At 45.6% G+C, this 27383-nt stretch overlaps 1 protein-coding gene and 1 pseudogene across 1 annotated transcript in view; both read right to left on the reverse strand.

Moving 5' to 3' along the window:
* Nucleotides 1-4550: 4550 nt before the first annotated feature.
* The window catches only part of LOC142417959 (uncharacterized), a 29076-nt pseudogene continuing 6243 nt past the window's right edge, over nt 4551-27383 (reverse strand).
* Nucleotides 10912-27383, reverse strand: part of TMEM220 (transmembrane protein 220) — a 51269-nt gene continuing 34797 nt past the window's right edge. The window contains exon 3 of the transcript XR_012778141.1: nt 10912-10922. The gene's annotated coding sequence lies outside the window, so the exon portion shown is untranslated. The remainder of the gene's footprint in view (nt 10923-27383) is intronic.

Here is a 27383-nt window from a genome sequence, read left to right on the forward strand (position 1 = left end):
TCTCCTATAAACAATCTGACAAGGGTGTTAAGGAGGGAATTTGGACTAGTCAAGGCACTTAGAGAACTTGGATGCAGGACTTATGGATTCTATTGCTGGCTTTCCCACCGACTCACTGTATGACCCAGGGTGGATTGCTTGGTATGCCTGCGCTGCAGCTATCCCAGCTGTACAATAGATAAAACAGGATGTTAAAAGCTAAATTAGCATTATTAAAAGCTTTTGGCAGTTGTGATGGTAAAATCCTGAAAGCAGAAGTGCAGATGTGTAACAGTTCACGAGGGTTACAGGCACAGCAGGATGGCCAGCCAAACACCACAGCAGTGAGAGGCTGAGGTCTACCTGGGCTTTTAGGCTGGTGCCTCTGACAGAGATGTGAGGCAGCTTCAGGGATATAAGGAAGAGCGCGCGCGCACACGCTCACACACAGAGAGGCACGTGCATGTGTGCCTCTCTGTACACACTTCAGATTGCAAATAAGTGGGAGCTTCTCCAAGAAATGTTGTTGTGACCCCGTGCACCACCTTGTTCTATGGGAGGAGTTATACCTGCTGAGACTTCTCCTCTGCAGGTCAGTGCCAGTGAGCAAGAGATGCTCCCTTCTTTTGCTGGCAACTTCTTAGCTTATCCAGGTGTGCCCATGCTATAACCCTAGGAAAGATAACTCTGATTTAGGAATGACCCCCACATGTTTTTTTCCTACCTACAACTGACAGAAAAATCCTCTAGTCAGCCAAACCTATACAAATAATTGGACATACACACAAACACTCAGCATGCAGTCCCAGATGCTCTGCACCCGATACATCCTCAGTCCAGCACTTCTATTTCATCACAAATATCTTGCACACTTACACATTTGCACAGTTCAAAAAAACACAGTGATACCTTTACCAGAGCACTGGGGGTGGCAGGCATGCCTGTAGAATGCTGATAGAGTGGGGGGAAGGGGAATTTGCTGGTAGTCCTGGAGAGAGACTGACATAGTTTTAGGAAGAGGGCACTGTCATGTGAGCTGCTTTAAATCCTGTCAGATTTAAACACATTCTTCTCCTGATCATTGGTATTTTGGTTATTAAAAGAGCTCAGTGGATAACACGTGGGCAAAGTTAGAAAAATGGTGCATGGATCTGATGTAATATCCAGCATCAGGCAATGTCCTGTGCTTGTAAAGCCCATTCTAAGGAGGGCTGCAGCACTGCAGTGTCCACATGTTTTGGAGCCCAAACCCAGAGCTCACGGCTGAGCTCCATGCTCAGGGCATGGGGAGGCTGATGGAAACACCCTGCACCCTGCCCAGGAGGAGCCCACAGCCAGCCAGTGGGAAACGGTGAGCGCAGGGGTGCATCTGAAGTTCTGCCTCTCTGGGGAGTAGGCACCAAGGGGTGCTGGTGGGGGCACCTACCTCCAGCGGGACCCAGAGCGTAACTGTGCTCGCCAGCATGGGGCCAGCAGGCATTGCTCTGCGGGGCTCTTGCAGCTGAGTCCTTAAGGTGCTGAGGTGCCGCGTGGTGTCCAGCAGCCCAGTGGCTATCGGTTCTGACCAAGGAGGGGACAGAAAGGTCTTGGCAGCTCAGAGCCCAGCGTTAAGAAGACCATGCAAGAAGAGCAAAGGGATGCCTGAGGCCTCTCCCACGGCGTGAGAGCTGGGGGTTTTCTCCCCTCAGGTTGGGGACTGAAAATCTTTAAACCAATCTTCTCAGTAATGCTGTTCTGGGGTTTTGCTGTTGTGTTGTCTAGGATGTGGACCCAGCTGTGTAACAGGCACATGGCCAGGCAGCTCTGGGCATGCAGCCAGCTGAGGGAAGGTCTAGTTTGAAAGGGAAGTGGCCAGTGAGTTGAAGTGTCTCCAGGTGTGGACAGTCACTCAGCAGTGCTTTGGGGATTGAACTTAGTGTCAGTAGGTCCCCATAAGCCAGTGTTAGAAACCTAAAGTCTTTTTTTGAAAGTGGTCCAAATCTCAGAAAAAGGTTGTGAAGCAGGGCATAGCAATGAAGGAGAGGCTTTTATCCAGATGGCTTTTGAATATCTCCAAGGATGGAGACTTCACAATGGCTCCAGAAAACCTGTGCCAGTGCTCAGTCACCCTCACAGTGAAAAAGCGTTTCCTGATGTTCAGAGGGAACCTCCTGGGTGTCAGTTTGTACCCATTGCCTCTTGTCTTGTCACTGGGCTCCCCTGAAAAGAGCCAGGCTCTGTCCTCTTTGCACCCTCCCCTCAGGTATTTATATACATTGATAAGATCCCCCCTGAGCCTTCTCTTCTCCAGGCTGAACAGCCCTGGCTCTCTCAGCCTTTCCTCCTAGGAGAGATGCTCCAGTCCCTCAGTCATCGTAGAGGCCCTTTGCTGGACTCCCTCCAGTAGCTCTATATCTCTGTTATACTGGGGAGGCCAGAACTGGACACAGCACTCCGGGTGTGGCCTCACCAGTCCTGAGTCAAGGGGAAGGATCACCACCCTCAACCTGCTGGCAACACGCTTCCTAATGCAGCCCAGGACACCATTCACCTTCTTTGTGGCAAGGGCACATTGCTGGCTCATGTTCAAGTTGGTGTCCACCAGGACCCCCGGGTCCTTTTTTGCAAAGCTGCTTTCCAGCTGGTCAGCACCCAGCATATACTGGTGCATGGGGCTGTTCCTCCCCAAGTGCAGGGCTTTGCACTTCCTTTGCACTATTGGACCCAGTATTGACCTCTGGGTTTTGCCTAACAAGTACCCAGTTGCACACTATCCTTAACATAGAAAACACTTTATGTTAAATGGGCCCTAGCAATCGCAGAATCACAAAGACTTCGAGTCTTACTGCCATGTTTACCAGTATTGCTAACTGAGTTAACTAATCATGTGTGGACTTCCAGCTAAAGATCCTTTGTGACATTAAAGCAAAGCAACTAAAGTGCATAGGCACCTATACATTCCCCCAGTAAACTCCTTGCTTTGCATACAAACAGGGTGAGATGCCTGTAGGTTCAATATAATGTCCATGGAGGCAAGAATACACATGCTGGCTTACAGACCAAACCATTTGCCATCTACTTCAGGGACTTGGCCTTCACTATCCCAAATATCGGGCTATCCAGTTCACTGAAGCTAGTCTCTGCTTGATCCTTGGAGGAGAATCCAGATGGTAGGACTACCAAACAGCAGGATCCAGTTCTAATAGTGGTTCTGGCTCACTCTGACTGAAGCTGTTTTCAATATGGGGCCATAACAGCCATGTGGAAATAGGCATCCTGAAGGTTGAGGGGTAGGAGCTTGTGACCCCATTCAGTAGAAGAACTAGCATTGTTATCTTGAAGGTGTGAATCTGATCATTTCCTATCACCAGAAAGAATCACCACATTCCTTGACACAAAGAAATGGCAGCTATAGAGCTATTCCACTGAAATGGGAAGGAGCAGGTTCCCTGTCCACAGAGTCAACAGGGAAGAAACTTTCTGCCAATCTATTCTCCTTGGTCTGAGACTGCAGACCTTGGGCTCTGACAGTCCAGGCATGCTATGTCTGTGGTCACCTCCTTAGGAGGGAAAGCAACCTTGTGTGCAGAGGAATGATACAGGATTTACACAAGAGAACTCAGAAAACTGCAGACAGTCACATCCTACAAGGAAGACTGGGAATGCTGCCTGATTGCCCAGGGTGTAGAGGGGCTGCAGGACATACTGTCCCACCTAACCCTGCATCAAGTGTTGGAGGAGGTCCTACTTTGGCCAAAGGTTTCTGTGGGCATATGCAAAACCACAGTGTGAATATATATGCTGACTTAAGTTCAGAGAAGAAGAAACTATTGTTACTGTGGATCCCTAATTTGAATTTCTGTGCCCACCAGAAGTATTGACCTATGTCTACATTAATAGCTCTGTATTAGTACCTCAGTTCCAGTATAAATCCCAAAGTTGGCATAATGTGGCTAAGGGTACGTGGGCTTTGCTTTGTATCTTAGAGTGAAATCCCTGAAATGTGCTTGGTATTAATCATTCGTCTGAAGGATTACTGAAGTCTAGCAAAATTCTCCAGAATGTTGTATATGGAGATGTGGCCCTCATACTAAGAACAATTTCCATACTGAGTTCAGCTAAAACTTATACCGTTTACATTAAATAATACTACCTCCACCAGGAAGCAGCATATACAGATGACACCAAGTGTGTCTGCTTACTTTTCTGTCAGCTGCACCGTAATACAAAAATAATCCTGGTGGCTTAGACCAGCAGGGGTGAAGGGGCCTGACTGAACTCAGCATCAAACAGTCTAGTGTCATTCAAACTGAATATCAAGGCTATTCTAGCAACTCCTCTGGAAGAACCAGCATTAGAAAAACTCTTTCAGACAGTCAGAACAACAAGATAAAATGTTAAAACATTGACTACTTTCACTGGAAAGCTACAAATTTGGATCCGTCTCCTTTTTTCCCTTTTTGCATTAACTAAATAAAACATGGAAAACAATAACTTCTCATTCAGTGTTTTCAGTAGATGTTTTTAAAATATTTTTTTGAAGGAAATTATAAGCTAAAGCAACGGCAGCTGTAACAGCATGTTTTGTGAACACAGGTAGTATATGAACTCTCAGTGAATGTCTATAGGGGAAAGACACCTGACAACTGGACTAAGTTTGTGGAGGCTGGAAGAGAAGGCAGGATAAAGTGCAAGAAAAGGTTGGGAGAATAACCCAGCATTCAGTGGTTTAGTGTATGACATAAAGCTCACAAAAAGAAAAGCAAAGTGTTTGGTCAGCTGGCACAAGCATCCCTGAAAAGGATTCTAAGCTACTGAGCATCTCCTTTGGATTTGTTTTAATTTATAAAGCTCACGTATCCCACCCAGGTATCACTTATATGACACTGGCATAGCGGCTTCTTACAAAGCTTCTTACAAAGCAGCAGTCTCCAATCTGAAGTAGGTGATCCAGATATCACTGTAGTTTAACTCTGTAGATCCCATTAAGTTACATCAGGGGAAACTCTGCCCTGTTTCCTGGATCCAGGCACAGCCAAGGAGAAATCTGTCCAGGAAGGGATCTGTTGAAAGAAGTGCAAGTGCCTCAGTGCAAAAAGAAGAATGCAACATTTCCCGCCAGCCGTTAATTTTCTGTCAATCCTATTTCCATCTCTGCAGGGCTGGACTCCACTGGGACCAGAAGCAAACCACAGCACAGTTAAAAGAGAAGAGGCGGACTGAAATCCATCTCTGGATACAGAGTGTCCTGCACAGCAATGTGGTGTCGGCAAGGCGCACATTCCCCATGGAGGAGAAAGGATTCAGTTGTGCTGAAAATAGATCCTTCTTGAGACAGAGATCAGGCAGCTGCCTCCCTTTCTGCCAGCCCTTAAGATGTGTATTTTCTTCTCCTGATCCCTGTGGTTAGCTGAGACAGGGAGCAAGAAGGCATTTTTTAGCTAGGCAGCACAGCCAGACTGGAGAGGGGAAGTGCCTACAGACTGCTGTATGTTGGGCTAGTGGGAACCTCCCTCTCACGTGTGTTCAGGGTCATCAAGCTCATGAACTGGAAACATGAGAATGTACCTGTATGGCAGGAGATTTTGCAGTAGGAAAAGGAATCTTTTACTGCAGTCCGGTGATCCCCAGTCTTTCACCCTGGGAATTACGCTCAGGCCCTCTGCTCCCCTAACTAGAACAGACTGCCCTCCAAGAGGAAGGACTTTGGGGTTATGGTGGATATGAATATGAGTGCTCTCACTGCAAACAGGACGAACCAAGTACCACGTGGTGTTAGAAGTGTGGTCAGCTGATTGTAGGAAGCTATTATCCCTTTTGCTTGACACTAGTGAGTCCTCATCTGAAATGGTTTGCCAGTTTTAGGCTCCCCAGTTCAAAAGGGATGTGAACTAATGGAAGGGGGTCCAGCAGAAGGCTAGCAAGATGGGCAAGGGTCTAGAAAACTGGTGCTATGAAGAGCTGGAGGGCATGTTTAGTCTGAGGAAAAAAGTGCTAATGTACACAAGGGGCAGTGACACAGACAACGTGCCAAGCTTTTTTCATGAGTAGCAGACAATGTAACAAGGGGCAATGGCTACAAAGTGTTGCTTGAAAGTCTCCGGTTGGACATTAGGAACATTATTGACTATTAGGTAATGCAGAAATGGCACAGGCTACCCAGAGAGGTTGTGGAGCCTCTGTCCGAAACGCTTGGCTAATCAAAGCTATGACTGATCTGACCAACATTGCCAATAGATCTGCTTGAAGTGGAGGCTGAACTAAAGACCTCCAGATGTTCCTTTGCAACAGCAATTCTGTGGCTTTAATGTAGAGGTTCCTTCTATCCATCCAAAGTAGACAATTGCTCAAAGCTATACAGAGAAGGTATCTGCAGCTTCACGTCTTGTGCTAAGAAACAGAAATTTTCCTGGAGTCCTGAAAAACAGCTTTTCTCAAGTGGACCACTGGGCATGAATCTTTGATCTCACTGCATTGTTGGAGACAGTTAATTCCATGCAACTTGTCAAAGCATATCCCTCCAGAACACCAATTCCAGAATGCTGCTTCTCAAGTCTGTCATCTGGAAACATCCTCAGCAGCAGTAGGCTTCAGTAGCTTTCAGTCCTTCAAAAACAGCGTGACATGCAGGCAGAGTCAGAGAACTGTGGAGCTCACTGGGGAAGCAATGTGCTTCCATCACATCAGAAAGAAGTTCCACCAGGTGAGGAGCAGCAGGGCAGGCAGAGTACAGGAGGGTCCTCTTGTTATCACAGGCTGGACACATTCACAGTGGTAATTGTATGCTGGTAAGCATTTCCCCACCCCTGTTACAGGAATTTAGGGGTCTGGTACAAACCTTTTTCATTCTGAGTCACTAGGTACCATTTGTCAGAAAATATGTTTATGATACAGTGAACAGCAGCTAACATCAGCACCGTGTGTTATTTCTGACCATAACATAACATTGAAGGAAATGAGATTACATGTTGTCCCTGCCAATGGCAGGGGGGTTGGACTAGATGATCTTTAAAGGTCCCTTCCAACCCATTCTGTGATGCTGTGTGATTCTGTGAATGGCTGTACTGGGTGAGATCAAAGGAACATGTAGACTCTCACACCTGAGACATTTCTCATCATCTCAATCTCCCCAGATACCCACCCTCCACACAACGTCCCACCCATGTGGTGAAGCCTTCTAGAGCACAAACCACCTCAAGCTGGTGAAAATTGTCATGTGACTGGAGCAAAACCAAAGAAGGCACACATGGGAAACCATACTGAAAACAGCAATGTATTTTCTGTGTCACTGCCAATAATGGGAGACAGAAGCATGAGCATGTTCCTACTATCTCTATATGAAGCCTAAGAAGCCTTTGGCCTTCTCAGGTCTCAGTGAACTACTTGTTCCCCTGCATGGAGCCTGTAATGCTCACGGGATACAGCAGACATCCCCTTTAACGGGGATCCCCTTGCACACCCTGTTAGGGAGCCCTGGGAGGCTGGAAAGAGCTCAGAGCTGCTCAGCTTCTGCTCCAGTAGGAAACCTCCTCCTGTGGGGCAATGGCCTGGAGAACAGGCTCAGGTACCTACTCAGATAGCAGTGTCTCCTGTGCTTGGGGACAGGTCACTTCAGCTGCTCCTCCTCAGGTGACTGGGGTCCCTGATGCCCTGACCAGGAACTGGGAGGTGCTCAGGGCCACAGGAGAGACTGGGAATGTCTGCACAGATGTGCTGCTCCTCTGAGCACACATCAGAGCTAAGGTGAAATGAAGTCAACCCTGCATGTGGTAGGTCATTATTGGTGATTACTCTGCCCTGCCTCAACCTAGTCAGCTTGCGGGATGACTGGTCTCCAGACCCTCATAAAACACTGGAAGTATTCCATAACACAGAATTTATACACATCTGTTCAGTGTTTATATACACATCAATGTTTGACGTGTTACCGACTGTCTCTAAACACTACGTCACACAGGGGCAGACTTGGTGACAAGCAGCTTTGCTTTGGCATGCTTCTGAAGTTAGGTTCCTCTCATTTATAATGACTAAATACGACCTGGTGTTGAGAAATTCAAAGATTTTTGTCAATCTGCTGCATCTGTTACTTATTTTCAGAGGAATTAGCATATATTCCCTCAAAATCTCCAGAGGAAGAACATCCTGCCTAGTCACTAGTATGAAACAAACTGATTGCACAGCAAACCCATTCCGAACAAACACATTTCACTTTCTTTTGTTTGACAAACCTCCCTCTGATAGGTGCTACAGCACTAGGATGCTTCCTAACTAAAGACAGTCTGATGCTGTTTCAAGCTATCTTCTCCCTTGCATTGCTACCCATTATCTGATAAACAGCACTTGCGAAAAGGGGGTTTTTAGCAATTTCGATGCCAGGCATTGGGACCAGCCTGTTCCTGCAGAAGGAGGTGGAAGTGGCTGAGCTTGAACAGATAAGTGTAGGAAGATCGCTGACTTTCCAGGCTTGCAGCTGGTGGGATAGATGGGGAAAAGCTGGGGCTGCGGTTTCTGGGAGCAGTATTTAGCACTACCCACTGCTCCAGTATGCCTTCCTGCAGTGGTAATCTGGCCTTGCAGAGCTCTGGCATAGGCAAAGCCATTTTGCTGTGATCATTATGTGATTATTATCCTCTGCTTCTGAACAGTGCTAACTACAACAGGCTTTTCTTAAACAGTAGGGTTTTGGTTTACTCCCTTTCTTCCCTTTCCCCAGGTCTTCAGAGAATTTTACTCCCAAATAATTTGCTTTTCCAGCTGCTATATGAAACTTAACCTCAGCCCATTTGAGAGGATATGAAACAGCAGCTGTGCATCCATCTCCCAGCTGAAAACAAGCACCCTTCCTAATTCCACGGGCCAAAACTGCAGATAGCAGGTGGTTTGTGGGCCTGCTACAATGATTTCTGTTTTGTTTTCAGTTGATCCTGATAATTCCTGATACTCTGTTTGCCTTTTGTGGCCACCAGTGAGCACTGACTTGACGTTGGGAGACAACTATTCACTGTTATGGTAGCTTTCCTATCTCCTATTCCTGGTCCTCCTTTCAGAGGCTGAATTTCTGTAGGGTTTGGTCTATGTGTGGCTCAGAGTCATCATATGGACAGAGAAGTTGATGTTCTGTTTCATCTGTATAAAGGGTTTTTACGACTGATGATTATACAGTCTGCCTTACAAGGATGACATCTTTCTTAGTGGCTTTCAGCAAAATGACAGTGAGTGAGACTCGAGAGCGGCAGAGCCCAGCTAACAGAGCAGTGGCGAGACCGGTAAAGCAGCAAACTTTTATTTGGGGGTGAGCAGCTCTTCACTGAGTATCAGAGTTGTGCCGTTACTCAGACTCCTCATGTTCCCAGCAAACATCAGCGGAAGAGCTGGCCGAGGAGGTGACATTCAGGATGCCCTTTCTATCACCCACCAAAGCAGCTGAGGAGCTCCTGTTACAGAGCAGGGGAGTGGGGTGGGCAGGCTAAGACGCCTCTGGGTAAGACAAAGAAAAAAGAGAGCAAGTGGCAAAAGGGGGAGGGAAGGGGAGGGAAGGAAAATCAGGATTAGGTGCATAATATTAGCACTAGCAACAACTGTATCCTAAAAAAGAGAGCAATGAGGTGGTATCTTCCTAGGCTGACACTTATCTGTGACAGATGCACAAATCCCACTTTTGGGCAGATTTCAGTGCTGTAAATGGAAATATACTGGTATGGAATTTGTATAAACCTGTTCACTTTAAGCATTAGACTTTTCAAGGTTAAGACAGCCCACTGGATTACCATAGGATTTTCTGAGTGCCAGAGTCACTGCAGTGAAGTTACCAACAGGATACGTAGCAGAATTTTCTAGTGACATTTTCTAACTAACTTTTTATGTTGCAGAAAAGTTCCTTTTGCATCCTCAGGAAATTTGTCAACAGCTTCATTATTTTATGTTGGCAGACAGATTTCCTTAGCCGTCAGCCTAAATGTTTCCTTAATTGCTCTCTGCATCCACCTGAGATGCTGAGAGAAGGGTACAAGTCCCTGCTTCCCCTGAAGGGCAAATCAGTTCTGTAAAGCAGAACAGCTCCAGCAGGAGACAATGACAGCCATGTGCCACCAGCCAGCCAGTAGCCAGGGTGTTTTACATCTCAATCAGGACCGTGGCCTGAGAAAATATATGTTAAATCTTCTGCAGCTCAAGATGCAGCGCCAACTTCACTCCATCACTGCTTTGCTGAGCAACACAGGTGTATGTTGCCTTCTTTCCAAATCAGTCCCTCAGGTCCCTCAAAGTTACTGCTGCTCCCTGAGAAGTGCCTCCAGGTGGACAGTATCTTGCAGGGTGCCTCGCAGGGTCTCACAGCAGACTCATCCCATGATCGCACACTGCTGTCTGCTTCTTACATTAGCTAATGTAAGTGGGGGGAGGCAGGGCCTGTAAGACCACAGTCGTGAGACCCTAACAGCAAGGCTCAGATGATTCCTCCTCTCTGGGGGCTCCTGACAGAAGCTTACAGTGTGAACTGCTTAATTTGACTTTACTGACAAAGAGTTTCTGAAGGCGAATGTTTTCAACCACTTGCTCCACTATTACTGGAATGCTGCATTTGAGCTCAGGAGATCCCTGGCCATCCATATGGGACAGCAGCTCTATATGAGCCCATCAGCTGCATCTATTTTAAACTTTCTCTCAGAGATGTTCATTTATGGCCACTAAGGACTGATGTTTTTCTCAAGGTCTTTTCACAAGCCCTTATCAGGTGACAGGCAGCCTCACTCCGCAGATAGAGTGTCAATGCAAAATGACCCTCATTCTCCATAAAGCAGTGAGTAATTCATCTTCCTCACATCAGTGTCCCACTTTGTTCCTGATAATCCAGCAGGCTTTATAGCAGTGGCTGTCAGTGGGGATTTTTTCCCAGCCTCTGCTCCTCCTGCATGCATCCTCCCCTGGCTCAGAACTGCTAATTCATTCCTTTCCCTGTCACATATCTACCCCCTCCTCCCAAGACGGGCAGGAGTGGCTAGCACCACTCAGAGATGCTTAGCTTCTGTTCCCATCTCCTCCTCCACTTCTGGGTTGTTTTGGGTTTTTTTTCTTGGAAGATTCTTCAAAAAACATACGCATGGGTGGTAGCCACAGGCTCGGCTGACACAGAGTGACAAGCTAGGTCCCCATGGGGTGGGCCAGAGCAGCAGCTCAAAACTTGGGCCACTCTGCACTGTCCTCTTCCACTTACCCCCTGCCAGAGCGAGCAGCAGCTCCTGGGGCTGGTGGACCCCACCCTGGGCTGCCTTCCCTGCCTGGGGAGCAGGCTGGGGCACATGAGGTCTGGCCATATTTGGAGGCTTCCAGACTCCAGCTGGGGACTGCCAGTAGTCCCTGAAGTCTTCAACCCTCTAGGAAGGTATGGCTTTTCACTGCCTCCTCCCAATACAGCTTGTGCTCCTGATTTTGGGAAATGCTGCCTGAGGATGCTTTCTTCTCTGCAGCACAGCCAGCTCCCCACAGCATGGTGCACAGGCATGAGTGATAAGCCATGTGCCATGCGCAATAGTAATGAAACAACATACCACTTTAAAGATTAAATAAATTATTTCTTCAAAACTAAAATTAAGCTTTACAAAGCTCTCTCGAGGTGGGCTACAAGTTAGATGATTGTCATTTGCAGATTATCATTGTAGTGTTTCCCAGCAGCTTCCCCTCAGATTTCTCCTGACTTTTCTTCCCCAAACCTGATGCCGAGTTGTCATTTCTTCCACCCCCACATCCTCTACCATCTTATCACTTATCCCTTTTCCTCACACACATCCATCTCACGTTGCTCCTCCCAGACTCCTCCCTGCACTCCCCAGCACAATTTCAACCCTACCTCAGCACTGTGGTTACTCTTCCTTCCACCCTCTCTTGCTTACCAGCTTATTAATTTTTTCTGCAACAAGAGTCGCATGAAGGCAAGTTCAGCTGCTCACATCACACTTAATGCACTGGGGCCCCAGCTCTGTATTTGATCTGAACATGTTCATGGGCTGCTCTTGCTCCACTTGGCTGAGAGAAGGGACATGGCTTTCTGCAATGCTGCTGGTTCTGGAGCAAGCTTGGAGCAAGCCCTGCCTCTGTCTTCCTCACCAGGGAAAGGATTCATGGACTGGGGCCTCTTGCTGATCAGCAAAAAAAAATGGGCTTTCAGGTCCCTGGGCATTGCTTTAATTTGTTGGTTTACAAGAGAAGTGACACCCCATCCACCCCAAACTGAGCCCCAACTGACCGCTGGAAGTACCGGGGCAGCTGCTGTGTTCCCCATGGGACAGCATGTCCCGGGAGGGCATGGTGAGCACCCAGGCACTGGGTTGGCACAGCATCATTGCACAGACTTCAAAAGGGCCACTCTTGATTTATACTCTTAACAGGGAGTGCAACACTCAGGCCTGCTTCTGATTTTTAACATTTCAGCTGAGAAAGGAGCTGAGCCTGAGCAAGTCTCTCTGGGGTAAGAATAGCATCTGCCACCTTAGGACACAACACACTTGTCCAGCTCCTACATGGCAACACGTTGCGCTGATATATAGAAGGCAACCTACCCGCTGAGGAATGTCTTCAAGCGCTATTAGTGGAAGCGTATCATCTACACAAGCAGGCATGACCCCGTGCAGGAGTCTTGCGAGAGCGGGGCTATTTTGAGCTTTTGACACTGAGGATGAAGGGAGACAAATGACGAGCTGATCCTCCTGGCGGGGGCAACCTCCAAAGCTCTCTGTGGTCTTGTCTCCTCCTCTGGGAATGACTCTTGTGAAGGCTGATGGGCGATTTGGTGGCACCTCAGAGCCCAGGAGGCGGGGGCCAGGAGGGAGCTATGACTTTGCCAGGGATGCAAGGCCAGGCCTCAGTCCCATCAGCACTGCCCAGCCGTGCTTACGGCAAGCCCTGCCTGAGGGTGTGCACCTGTCCCTGAGCTTAGGGCATGCGGCTGCCTGCTTTATTTTCGACCACATCCTTGAGAGCTAGAGAGATACCAGAGGGTGTGTAACTGCGTGCAAGTGAAACACAAATCCTTTGCAGCCAGGAGGGTATTCACCTCTTGCCACCTGAAGCTCTCTATCTCTGAGTGGTTCTTTGGCATCATGGATGTTTGAAAGGCCCCTTTTCCTCTTCCAAGCCATCGCAAATCCCCTCCCCAACTTATTCCCATCCTTTTAACATTCCCTTTCTTGTTCTGGTATCGATTTCTTTCATTCCAATTTATTTTTATGTCTCATTTATTTTTTTATTTCTGTTTCATTTTCATTGCTTTGTGAAAACTGGATCTGCACATTAAGCTCTCTGGGGAAAAAAAAAAACAAAACACTCTTCCAGAAAGTTTTCCAGCTGGATCAACTGGCCAAGTCAGTCTCCCTCGGGCCTCCACATGCAGCTGGACTGATGCACAGCAGCAGTGTTAGCAGGCAGGAACAAGTGGTTAGAGGATTGAATGTGTATTAAGTAGCTTATAAAGTGCTGCCACTAAATGCAATCCCACACCCTTAGGGGATGGATCTGGCGCTAGCTCTTGGAAGAAGGCCCCGTGGCACAGTTCCAGCCTCCTGAGCCATTCCCAGGCATGTCCAGCACTCCTGCAAATGAAGACTCAGTTGGTTCAGCTGGCAGACCAGAGGCACAACTATTCATTCATGGGCAAGTTATTTTTCCAGTAGCCTAATAAGTTAAACTGACTCCTCCTACAAAACCCCCAGCAGTCTGGATTTGCCAGGCACCGCTATGCTAGTTGGGCATCCCCTTGCGTCTATCACAAGACAGTACAACTGGGTATGGGCAGTGTGAACAGCCCCTCCTCAGCTGCTCACCTAAAGATCAGGCTGATGATAAAGAGAAAGGCTTTACCCCCCCATCTTGGTGCCATGTGATGAGGCTCAGGTTCCTACAGAGCAGCCTTGCCAGGTGAAGACTCAACCAGGATCTTAAAACCTTCTCCCTGGTGTGGCAGGCTGTATGATGGGGATGTCAGACAGGGCTGCGTGCTCCTCTGAGGCTCTCCAGCAGCGGAGTGCTCCCATTTGTGCTGCCCTGAACCATCACGGCTCAGCATGGGCTAAGCTTCCTTGCAGTAACTCCAGCTGTGAAGCTTTGTGACCATGGCCATGCATTTCTTTCAATTTGTTTTATTCTTATTGCATGAAACTGGCAGTACGCAATGTGGACCACAGGCTTTCCACAGAGCTACATTGCTACCAGCAAGCCCTGTTCTGTAGTCATGCTCTCAAGGATCCTCAACTCCAAACTAGCCAGACCGATCTACACACATGGCATTTTATGCCAATGCAGGCACCATGGTCTCCAGATACAGTCAACCTGGGGACTCAAGGCTACCAGGCGGGAAAGCCAGGCTCCCCAACTTGCCATTCAGCCAACCTCATCGTGAGTCAGAGCCAAAGCATTAAACCAAAAGAAAGTGAACTCCATTTTTGAAATGGGAGAGAGCTCCACTGCCAACAAAAAGGAGCAGGTGGGGTGAAGGTAGTGATCATCCTGCTAAAGCCACATCCCTGCAGAGTCCCATTCCTCAGGGACTGCCGGGGCTGCTGTGCTCTGCCCACTGTGCTTGAGCAGGTGGGAAAGAGTTTCAGGCAGCCAGGGACTGCGTAGCTGCGGCAAGAGCAGTCAGCAAACTTAGTACCAAAAGCAGAAAAGCGGGCTGGAAGGCTTATATGACATATCCAAGCTGATGCCTGGATACTCTGGAATGATTAATGACAGTCCCCTGATTAGGGTTGCTAGACTTTTCCTAGCAGTTAGTAATTTCCCGTTGTTTTGCACAGCCACTCCTAAGCAAATTACAGCTGTTTTTCTACAGGTCTATGAAGCAGATTACTGTACTGTACAACCAGCCATCTGACACTGTGGGCTAGGCTCTGTGACATGACCTAAGAGCAAAGGAGGACTTTGGATTGCATCCTGAAGCACAGCAGTGTGCAGTGAGCCGCGGAGAACAAGATGCAGGCAGTCCCCTGGGAAAGTGCTGCTTCCAGGCAGCAGGACCTGAAGCAGAAGTCATTCCTTGGGAGAGCAAAAGAGCAACACATCCAGATCTGTCCCAGCTGGTGTGAAAAACTAGCATTCGATTCTGATTCCCCAAAATCACAGGCCCATAACAGTGAATGGAGGTCCCTTTTGAAAGGACCATGGTGTGGGGACAGTTTTTATGAAAACTAAGGGATAGACTGACTGAAAAGGTTTATCAAAGTTCCACATTTCTCAGACAAGCTGAAGATCTTCCAGCTCATCAACACAGTATCTTATGAGGTTATTTTTTGGGCAGAGTGATAGGAAAGCTTGGGCTGTTGCCCATAAGATCATTATCAAACACTCCTAAGGAAATGTGAAAACCCATCTGTAACTAGGGCAGTAGTTCACAGACCTCTGGAGAACAAGGTAGGAGGAGAAATCGGTAACCCCAAACCCTGCTCAACCTGGCAATAGTTCTGTTTATCTCAGACCAGGAATCTGAGGGCAATAGTTAATAATCTGAGCAAAACAGAGTCCCTGCACTGGTATTTGCAGATGATCTGCTTCCCAGGCCTTGGGATAGAATGAATGACTTAACTGATGACAGCAGAGTTGGTCTGCAAGCTCTCTGGTTTGAGGACACAAGCAAGGAAGTGCCACAGGCTTTACAGCACCTTTGCATTGGACTCATTCATGATGAACAGCTGTGAAGATTTGAGAATAGGAATCAAAGCACTAAACATGATTGTCCCAGTGGGTTCAGAGAAGTATCTGGGTATGAGGGTAGACTCATAGTTTGAACCATCAAAATGAGATCTCATTTCCAAACTAGACTTGTAGACTAAACCCACTCAGAAGCTGCATATGCTGAATGTGTTCACTGTTCCAAAAATCCCCATCTATTTTAAACTGCATTTCGTATATGAAAGACAGTACACTCACTTTTTTGGATACCAGTATGTGGTAGCAAGGGCCCTCCATATCTCCACATGCATGTACAAGCCTGTATTCGGTAACAAAAGGTGGGAAGGGATGGATTCACAGCCTCATTCCCTTGTACAAGTGTGGTGTTTGCATAGACTTGCTAACTCAGAAACATGGCAACTCATCAGAGTGTGGATTTGAGAAAGGACACAAGAAGATGTGGCTGAATGCAGGAGATAAAAACGAGATGCCCAACTTTCATTATCTCACCTGCAATCCTGTAATGCCCCAGCTATTAAAGGATGCCAAGGAAATTGTGAGTAACTGAGAGACCTCCTACCCCAATATCAGATGCTCTAAATCTTGCAACTGAAAAAAAAAGAAAATTTCACCAGTGGATGAAACTACCTAGAAAGGGATGCGTGTGGTACACTCTAACAACTCCAGCAGCAATAACCAGATCTAGATTTAGCGAGGAACCCCTGAGAGACTCCTCTTTGTGGCACTACTAAGCTACTGCGTGAAGCTACAAGAAACTGCATATCCCACCAGAGAGTTGTGAAGTCAGAGCCTAGAAAACACATGGAAGCACTGCAGACGTTGTCCCAACAATTCTGAGACCTACTCCCACACTTTGGGAGCCCACCTTGCAGCACCAGTCAATCCAGTTGGTGAGCACAAGTTCATTGGGAGCCACATAAAGGAAGAAACAATGGGCAGGGTCCTGTAAGTCCCATCCTAGAGAGCAGGCTAAAGAGCTCAAACTAAAGCTAAACTCAAAGAGCTCAAACTCAAAGCTAAAGAGCTCAAACAAACTGAGCTTGTGTTTGTGAATAACAGAAGGGCCCAGGTGGCAGGGAGAACTGTCAGTGACGAGAGAAACATGTGTGCTAGAAAATACATTGCTATCAGCTTTTTCTAGAACAAACGAAAAATCAGAGACTTTCTACAGTGTGTGTACATTGTGTTTCCACTGGAGGCCAGAGGGGAGTGATGGCGGGGGGAGGAGGCTTGGACCCAATGACCCCTAGAGACCCCTTCCAACCTCAACCATTCTGTAATATATGAAAAAAAAGAGAAATGTTAGAGGCCTTCGATCTTCTGGAGTCCAAGCAATGATGGATTGATGGACTGCTCTATTCATTGGCTCTGCTGTGCTCTGCAGGCATGACAATGTCTTTGCCAACCTGGGAAGCCATGCCACACCACTTTAGTTTCTGTAGGGGTTCCTAGGTGGTACCTCTGACACTGAACTCTCAAGGTTTTTGCTCTCAAACTGAGAAACCATTTATAGTTCATGCAGCCTGAACTAGAGATGTGAAACTCCAGGTTAGCTGATGCAAGGAAGTAATGTACTAACAGGCTGCAACAGGGGACTGTTCGTTTGGGCAAGGTTGTGTTCAGCAGTGGGTCCCATCTATAGCACAGCTCTACCTCCCTTTCTGCACACTGAAGTACAAATCCCAGGTCAGGTGGGCCAGATGTGTCTGCAGGTAGGATCTCAGTGCAAAGAGGTACAGTGCAGTGCTACAAATGAGTAAACTGTTGACCTGGTGTGGTGGAAGCCAAGTGATTAAGGCTCCTGATTATTCTGTGGTAACGGAAGAAACAGGTCTGCCATCCAACAGGAGCAGCCCGTACATAGGTAATGCTGGACCAGCAAGGATTAGGCAGAGACATTGACCATGATGGTAGGGCCATCCTGACTCATTGCCAAGGAGCATGAGTGCACTGGATGAGGAGTAATGGAAAAAATTGGGCGTCTAATAGGGAGCCATGGTGAAACCTTCAAAGGTGTCATAGGAGGGACAGGTATCTGTTGGTTTTACTAACCTCTTTGTAGTTGAAAACTCAGAAAGACGTGACACCCATCACTTTTTCAGACAGGAGTGACAGAACATCTTGGGTTTCTCCTCTCCCATCCTTCTTACTGACAGCAGAAGCAGGCCAGGCTGCTTCCTGAGCACTGGTGTGGCTGTGTCCTGGAGCCAGATAAAGTGAGACCCATTTGGATATACCTTTTCTAGGCACACAGACATGAAGTAGTCAGCTGGAACTTCCCAACAGTGTCAGCATCTTATTTGACCCAGCATCTAGTGCTGTGCACAGACTAATTCATCTTCTCAGAGCACTGAGATGTCTGCACAAAGGTATCGCATTCACTCTCTAGCCCTTACTGTGCTGCCAGGTATGTCTCCTCAGCAGTCTTCACCAGTGCCAAAGTATCTGGGTTTTCTCACTATCCGAGATCCTGCAGTTTCAACTATACCACACGTATACCACAAAGTAGCTGAACACGTACTTCTCTTTGGGAAACACCAAGCAGAATTATGGTGCCTAGTGCCACTGGGGAGATAAGCTTCAAGCAGCTACTCAGATTTTGCTGCTAACATTACAGATGATTTGATAGCTATTTCCAATGTAACAAGTATGTGAGACACCTAAGTTCACGTCCTCATCTGCTCAGAGCTGCAAACTGGATAGCTCAGAAGCGGGCCAACTTTCTGAACTGAGGCTTGACTACAAGGAAATTAGAAATACTTGATTTGTAATGCACACAAATGGCTGTGGCTCACAGGCTGGATCAGTCTTGTTCTCCCATGCAGAGATACAGCAGTGAAACGAAACATGAATGCTGTAATTTTGTTCGCATTGCATACCACCTGTTTGACATACCACATCTGTTCATACAGTAGTTTATTCTCAGCTTCATTTAACAAGGTCAGGATATCTGCTTTCAAGCAGAAGGAATGGAGGAAGCCTGTCAAACACCTAGATTTTAAGGTCAGGACAAAATTGCTCAAACATGATCATAGCCACAATAAGACTTGAACCCACAGTTTTTACTATGCTTAACTTAGAAAGAAAATTACTCTTATCTGAACATCAACATTTGGAGCATCTGAAGTTGCAGATATCTACTTTATTGACACTGGTACAGCAGCAGAGTGACAGAAAATGTTTATGTCCATAAGCAAATGGAAGAATACTTCCTACCAGTGTAGCTCTAGCTACTGCAAATCCACAGCTGCAAAGATACTTTGTGTAAGTTCTGGTTATCCCAGAGGAAGCTCATTTTTCACTAGGTTTCCTAACACCACCTAGAAAGGTTTTGTTTAGCCTACCCATGTCAAAATGAGCCTTTTGGTCCCTAAAATCATCTGTCCCAATGCACCATCCAGCTAGGATGTGCAAGTGCAACCCACGTCAATGTAGCAGTGTCTGTAACACTTAAGACCACACATCATCAAATGTCATGCTGTCGGACTGATGGGTTGAAATGGAGAAACATATCTGTTGGCTTTTCTGAAGTGCTACTTTACTGTTGCAGTGCTTAAACTACCCACACCCCCATCCTCTGGGACAAGGAGTATCCCAGCATTTCCAAAAATTAATGTAAAGCATGGAAGGGAGTAAAAGGATGTATTGATCCATTGGATCCATTAAAAGACTTAGGCATTACAATGCTTAATTTTTAGGCCTCCCAGAGCAGAATCCAGAACTCGTGCCAGGTGCCCAGGCTCCGTATATACTGCACAGGATCAGGCACCTCAAAGCAGGATCTAAAACTATAGCATATTGCAGAGAGTTGCCCGTAGTCAGCATGTTCAACCTGCCTTTACCTGGGGATACCCAATAGGAGATATCTGAAATCTTGCCCCTGTCTGTGCTTTCAATTCAATTAGTGATTCAGCATTCCCTCTATAAGGTAATCTCATGTCTAGAGACTTTGCTCAAGAACCTGGACTCAGCCTTCCAAGTGCTTCCCCTGGGGTGTCAGCAAGATACCCTGACAAGCACTGAGTAAAAGCCTTTTACTGGAGCATGGCATTAAGTGACTCGCTGAAAGTTGCACACCAGCCTCTGGCAGAACCAACATTGTTGAGTCTCAGGCCAGAGCCTTCAGGAGAAAGCATGTTCTCCATAGCATCTCTTCTAGAGTCAAAATGCTGTATGAGTAAGAGGATGCTGTGGGTAAGCAGAATGCAGTCTGGAGCCAAGGTTCTCCATTTCCTGGATACATGCTCTAGGCACTAGTAATTTTTCCAAAACGTGGACTGAGGGTATTTTACCACCAACCACAAACTGAGCTACACTAGTGCAGTCAAAAAGTGTTACACCTGCTCAGATCACACTAGGAAAAATAGGCTCTAGATCTTGTACCAAATAGTCTTGGGTTGGAGATAGACAACTGCCCAGGAAGCTCAGCTAAGGACACAGTGCTGCTGTGTATTTCTCAATCAGAACATTAATTCTGCCTAAGGCTCACAGGAAGGTTGTTTCAGGAATGTTCAGAGTTAGGTTGGCTCTCATTACTTTCGCTTTATGAGGCACTTTCTCAAATCTGAAATGAATGCGATGAAACTAGCCAGAAGGCTCACGCTTGGCACCAGAGCCTGAAATGACAGAGTCATAGAATCATAACATCACAGAATGGTTTGGGCTGGAAGGGACCTTGAAAGATCATCTAGTCCAAAACCCCTGCCATGGACAGGGACATCTTTCACTACATCAGGTTGCTCAAAGCCCTGTCCAACCTGAGCTTGAACACTTCCAATGATGGGGCATCCACAACTTCTCTGGGCAACCTGTTCCACTGTCTCACCACCCTCATCGTAAAATATTTCTTATGTCCAACCTAAACCTACCCTCTTTCAGTTTAAAACCATTGTCCTGTCACTACAGGTCCTGGTAAAAAGTCTTCCTCTGTCTTTATTATAAGCGCCCTTTTTATACTGAAAGGCCAGAAAAAGGTCTCCTCAGAGCCTTCTCCTCTTCAGGCTGAACAACCCCAACTCTCTCAGCCTTTCTTCAAAGTCCCTTCCTTCCAGAACTGTCCTTTCTGAAGGATGGCTATACCCTCTGGCAAGGCACAAATCTACTGCATGACTTGCTTGAGCAAATGGTACAAACGGCACACCTGCCTCCTGCAATAAAGGCTTACCTCTGTAGAAGGGACTTCTTGGGTTTTAGCTCCGAGCTTGTTTACTTGACTCTTAGCAATATCTGCCCTTTCCTCAGCCTCTTCTAGCTTATGCTGTGCTTTTCAGAATTTGGGTAGATTAGTATTGGCTTGTTCATCCTGAAACGGCAAAACAAAAGGAACTAAAAACCACCTGGCAACACGCTGGGGCACAGAGCCAATTTTTATACTGACAGTCCTAGAAAACAGTAAATAAGTATTTGCTTCAGTTTAGTGACTCACAGCTTCCTCAGCTTGTCTTTTGTAGGAGTTGATTTGCATCTGCAGTTTATCTACATGATCTTGTAACCTCATCATGTTCTTCCTGTGTTCTTCATTCTGTGGAAAGAGAATGTGCAATTATATGTCCTTGGGTGACAAAACATCAGGAGAATTGCTTTCTGTTTATACCCACCTGGAAAGTAAGCTCTTTGCATGCTGTTCATATTTGCGGATGTTTTTCATAGCCTCTACAGACTGTTTACATTCTTCTTCCAGCTCAACTTCTAGCTCTCGGATCTGGTGAATCAATCAACAATTGGCTTGAGCCCTTGCACAGAACTCAGAGAAGAAAGGTATCTTTGACACCCATGTTCAGTGCTGGTACCCACCCTGGCCTCCATCTTCAAGAGTTGTTTCTGGCCTCCCTTCAGTACCAACTGTTCGGCCTCATCCAGACGGTGCTGTAGATCCTTCAACATCTGGTCCAGGTTCTTCTTCATCCTCTCCATGTGGTGTTCTACTCTTTCTTCAGCTCTTCTGCTATCATGGCCACCTTGAAGGGGAGATGACACAAGAAACTGGAAGAATGTGAAAGAACAGTGCATGCTGTGCACCATCTGAGGATTTATTCCTGGTTCCTGCTGGCCATTCCTGCCACTGCATTTCCTGCTTCATTTTTTTCTGTGACATGGTAGTGGCAGAAACATGGTAGGAAATAGTAGGAAAAAGGATGGGAAAAAATCTGCCTTGCTGCACACGTGGAGCTTGGAACAACAGAAAGGGTTAACACTCTATCCCACAGCATGGTCATTACTGTGACCTTCACTGACACCCAGGTGCCGTGGGGTAGAGCAGGAGCCACAACAAAGCTTGGAAGCAGGGCATGGCACAGCTGAAAGGCTTCTCTGCATAACACGTGGAGGGTAATGGAGTCTGCGTGCTGTGCCTTAGTGCATGCCCTGTTATTGCCACAATAGCCTGACTGCCTAGTGTTACAAGGCAGAAAACAGTTTAAAACCATCTATGTTATTTAAGACAAAGCTAGGATATATTTTGCTCTCAAACACTTGATTCCTACACTACCAAATTAAGCATTTTGGTGAAATATTGAGTGACATTACTTACAAATAATGTAAAATTCAACACGTTGCTCTGGCAGCAAAATACCTGAAAAAATCTAAATTGAAAAATGTGAGAATAAAATAATGTCATTAGAAATTTTATATATCTATAAAAATATATATGTATATATGTGTGCGTATAATTCATTGTAATGCTCTGTTTCTGTTTGATTCAAACAGAATACAAATGATCTAATTTTTTTCATTTTCACAAGCAAGTGGAGAAGTTTTCCTTCTATTTTAACTCCAAATGATTTTTTTAAGTGTTAAGATTTTGGTTTGATCCTATGCATCAAAAATTATTAGCAGGTTGGGTGCCATGATACACCAGCCGTATTGCCCGGCTGAGCTTCACTGTCCTTGCACAGGAGGATATAGCACCAATTTTCAATGGAAATTCACAATTCTCATTTGAAAAGTTCTTAAATAGGATTTTGAAAAGATAAATATTTAAATACATTACACACTTTACTGGTTTCAATACTGCAGGAAATACTGCAGTTTCAATACTGCATTAAACACCTTTTATTAATTAAATTGCTACAGTTACTAGCCTTGAGCTGTTATTATTAATGCCAGGCAACTTTGAACGCAGCACATTCACATATTTCTTCACAGCTCACTCACACACACACATTCACCCATATCTTCCTAGTAGGGTGCAACACCTGGAAGGCCAGCACCAGTTCTTTGCTCAGAAGCAGAGGATCATACTGACAGGCCAGTGCATGGTCAGAAGGACTCTCAGGGGCTCCTGTTTTCATCACATGGTACGTATAATCCTGTAGCCTTTGCATACGGCAGCCACCACCCTCTTGGATGTGGTCCCAGCTATACAACCAGTTGTTGATGCTGGGGTTTGCCAGTGGCCTTGGGCTAATTTGGCAGGTCTTGGTGTTCTGAGTTTGGCATTTCTTGTGGATTCATCAGGACCGCTAGCCTCCAGAGATTACCAGATTTTGGGAGACTTTCACATGCTATGCCCTCTTTGGTCTGCTGTTTCCTTGTAACTATATCTCCATCCACATACAGATGTGCCTATAGAGCTTGTACACACAAATTCATATAAATTCACATAAAAAGAGTTCTCACGGCAGGTGTAGCCCTATGGCTCAGCTGCTAGAACAGTATATGCCAGCACTCCCTGATCTGCTATTGTGTAAAATCCCTAAAATTCAGAAGGTTAGTTTAAGCCAATTCAGTGGCATTTTAATTTGAGATGTCTGACCTTGCAGTCAACCAGACCAAGGAGCATTCACACTCATCACTCACGCTGTTCCAAGAAGTCCGCGTGGGAGCAGTAACAAGCTTCACAAGGGTAGCACACACACAGATACTGTACACGCAGTGAACATGTGCACTCTGGGAGGAGAAAGTGCAGTTCTAACATGTTGCTCAAATCATTTGGGACTGTCCCAAATTCCCAGTCCCCCTGCATGGAATCAGCAAGCTATGTCACATCATTCCAGGAATTATATACCCAAGCAAATAATGCTTGCAGTTGGCACATGAACTTTAAAGTGTCACTCATTAACTCATTTCCTTTGATTTATTTCTAATGTTGTCTGTGCCTGTACCAATGAGTCTGGAAGTAGAACACGCACTTTGGAAACAAGTAGGTCTCACTCATGGTACGTGTTAGAGGGTGTCTCTGCTACTGAAGGGAAAAAATATCCCCTCAGCAGATCTTTGTGCCTTCCTTACCGGACTCTGCCTGGAGCTGAGCTTTTTGTATCACCATCTCATTCATATTTCTCTGGTTTTCCTCAAATTTGGCTTTCATATCCCTCATCTGGTCTTCCAGGGTGCACTACATTTTTTCCAGATTAGCCTGAAAGAGAGTAAGAAAGTGGAATCTGTGTATACATGTTTGTATTGCATTAAATTCCCACCAGACAGAACTATTGCCAGTTCAAGTATTTCACTTATAAAGAAACACCTTGGACTTAGTAATTGTCTCTGTACTACTGGCCAAGTCATCAGTCTCCATCTTCAGCTCACTCTTCTCCTTCTCCAGCTTCTGCTTCACTCGTTGCAGGTTGTCAATCTGCTCCCCAAGCTTGGCTGTGCTGTCAGCGTGCTTCTTCCGCAGGGCGGCAGCCGTGGCTTCGTGCTGCAGTGTGGCCTCTTCGAGGTCACGACGCATCTTCTGGAATTCTGCCTCACGCTTCTTGTTAAGTTCAGTTTGAGCGGTGGTGGCTCCTCCAGCCTCTTCATGTCTTTCACTGATTTCCTCAAGTTCATTAGCCAGCTCATCACAATGCTTCTCTGCTTTTGCCTGCGTTCCTTTCTCACTCATGGTCTCCTCTTCCAGCTCTGCAACACGGGCCTATATAATGAGGAAATAGCACATCAGGAATTAATAAGGGAACAGGTAATTCAATGCTTAGGTTAACGTGTAATTGTCATAGTAGAATCCCAATTCCATTGTTTTGGAGACTATAAGCAAAACAAAGTCCCTTTGAATTTTACTGGGTTGCCATTGTAGACAAAGGCTTACCAACAGCAAAAGCCCTATGGATCAACTCATACTAACTTTAGATCACAGCTTTCTGTTGTGTGGAGAAAATTATTACAATGTACCAAGGTAATTACTGTGACTCGGTCAGAGATTTTATCAGTGACCAACTGTGGACAAACATTATTCATGCTACTACAGTTTAAACAAGCAAACAGTAATGATGAAGTAGTTACATAAAGTCTCTTGCCCTGCGATTCTCTGATCTTCTTCTGCAATTGAATAACTGAACTCTGCTGTTCCTCAATTTTATTTTGCATCTGGTTAAATTCAGTCTTTCCTGTGAAGGAAATGTTCTCTTAATAAAAAGAAAATATGTCCAGTTAAAAACAAATAGCAAATTTGTCACTAATTTTTTTTCTCATACTTCCTTAATTTTTCATCTAGATGTTGTTTATCATTCTCCACATCCAGTATGGTTTCCTGGGCAAGTTTGAAGTCTTCCTCAAGCTTTCTCTTTGCTCGTTCAAGATCCATACAAACTTTTCTTTCCCGTTCTAAAGATCCTTTAACCTGTAACATAAACATATATAAAGATGACTGATGGAACAACTGAAGAATCTGCCCCTTCTCTTTGTGTTGAACATGCTCACATGGTTCATTTGTTGCTCCAGCTTGATCCCGGCTTTGGTGAGGGTATTAACTTTGTCTTCCTCAATTTGCAGGTCATCCAGTGCCTGCTGATGGGCTTCTTGCAGGGCTGCCTTCTCCTTGTCTAACTTCACAATAGTCTCATCCAAACCTGTCATTTCTTCAGTTAGATTTTTAACCTACTGTAAGGCAAAATACTTGAAGGTCACTAATAATTTTGGCTTTTATATAGGCTAGTGATCACACAAAGGCAATAAACTTGTTGCTAGACTACCAAAGAGACTTAATTAGTTGCATTATATGGTCAAACTATACAATCTCTCTGCTTATCTATCAACCCTTCTAAGTCACAAAGCAATTCTGAACTTTCATTTGAATGCATTTTTGTATGCTTATGGGTTGGTTTTCCTGTACAATAGAGGTGATCAAATTTAACACCAGACCCATAGATTTCCTTATACAACATCGTGTTACTGTTCAAGTTGACTGCACCTTTACATCCTATATATAGACAGAACAACTGTTATTAAACATGCAAATGGCAGAAATAAAAAGTACCTTGTTTTCTGTGGCATGCTTTTCCTTTTCAGCCTTGGCCAACGTTAACTCAAGGTCATCAATATCTTTCTTCAGCTCCGAGCATTCATCCTCCAGTTTCCTCTTTCTGGCTGCCAGATCAGCATTTATTTCATCTTCATCCTCCACTTTTTCCATTACCTCCTTTATTCTTGCTTCCAGCTCGAATTTTGCTTTGATCAGCTGGTCACATCCTTCTTCAGCATCAGCCAAATTTTCATTTTCCTTTTTACAGAAAACAGAAATGTGTTTCATTGTCACACATTGGAACTGACACTTGCAGAAATCACCTGCTCATTATGCAACTGGAACATGAAATAACAGAATTTCCATTCAGCCCTTTCCTGAACACTCAGACAAACCTGATGTAATCTGAAGAGCCAAAAATGGTTTTAAATTATGTACAGTCTGTACTTGTAGCTGCAGGTCCTTTTTCTCTTGCACCAGAGTCACCATTTTTTCTTCCAGTTCTTTCCTATTGGTTTCTGATTTAGCCAGTTCTTCTTTCGTTCTCTCAAACTATTCCTTCATCGTGGCCACTTCTTTCTCATTTTCCACACTTTCTAAGAGGGGTTTTATCTTGAAGTACAACTTCTTCCAGGGCCAGTGCTTGACGTTCATGAATGCTCAGATTTTGTACAGGATGCAGAAGATGGACACTCTGAAATCAAACTGATCCATCAGTACTGTGAAAAAAGCATATCTTTGAGAAACCAGACCTCGCAGAACAGACACACCTTCGCCCTAACTTTCTTTTCAATTCAAGACTCCTGAGGTATCCCCTGCATAAAGCCTGTGTCTGCATGATCAGTTGTCCTAAGCAATCATCTCGCATCTCTTCCAGGACACCTAGCAAACCTGCCTTGAAGGACACCTGCAATCAAAGAACAGAAATCAGTCATTGCTGGGCTTCTATTTTAATGCAATGAATGATTTCTCAGTGTGTGGAAAAATTAAATGTTTACCTTAGTGTGTCCAAATTTGTACTGAGTACGATCTATCTCAATGGAAGACAGCAACTTTTCAGACGCCTTCTTGCTATCAATAAACTGCCCTTCTGGAATGACACCAGCATTCAGAAGGCAGTATCTGACAAAATAAAGGAAAAAAGCTTAACTGTCTGTATCATTTTAGTGCACAGGATGCTACAAGAACAGCTGTCACTTTGAAGATACAGAGGAAGGCTGAGTCTGACTCACAGCTCCCGCCTTAAATAGCAAACCAGTAAGAAGCAAGTCAGTTCAGTAGGTTCCCAGCATGTGTTACAGCCCTCACTGAGACTGAGGGCATGGACGGTCTGATCTCTGGACCTGACAGACTCTGCTCATCTGTGTCACAGTCATTTACACTAATCTAGGAAGCCAGCTCGTTGGATTTTAAAAATAGGGAGACTGCTGCAATTATCTAATCTGGCCTCCTGTATAACACAGGCACACAGTCCTCTCAGTGCCTTGTTCATCCAGCCCCCATCTTGTGATTAATCTAGTAAATATTTTTTAAAAAAAGAAATTTCCATCTTATTTGAAGCCTTCAAACC

The sequence above is a fragment of the Mycteria americana genome, chromosome 16 (genome assembly GCF_035582795.1).
Source record: "Mycteria americana isolate JAX WOST 10 ecotype Jacksonville Zoo and Gardens chromosome 16, USCA_MyAme_1.0, whole genome shotgun sequence".
NCBI lineage: Eukaryota > Metazoa > Chordata > Aves > Ciconiiformes > Ciconiidae > Mycteria > Mycteria americana.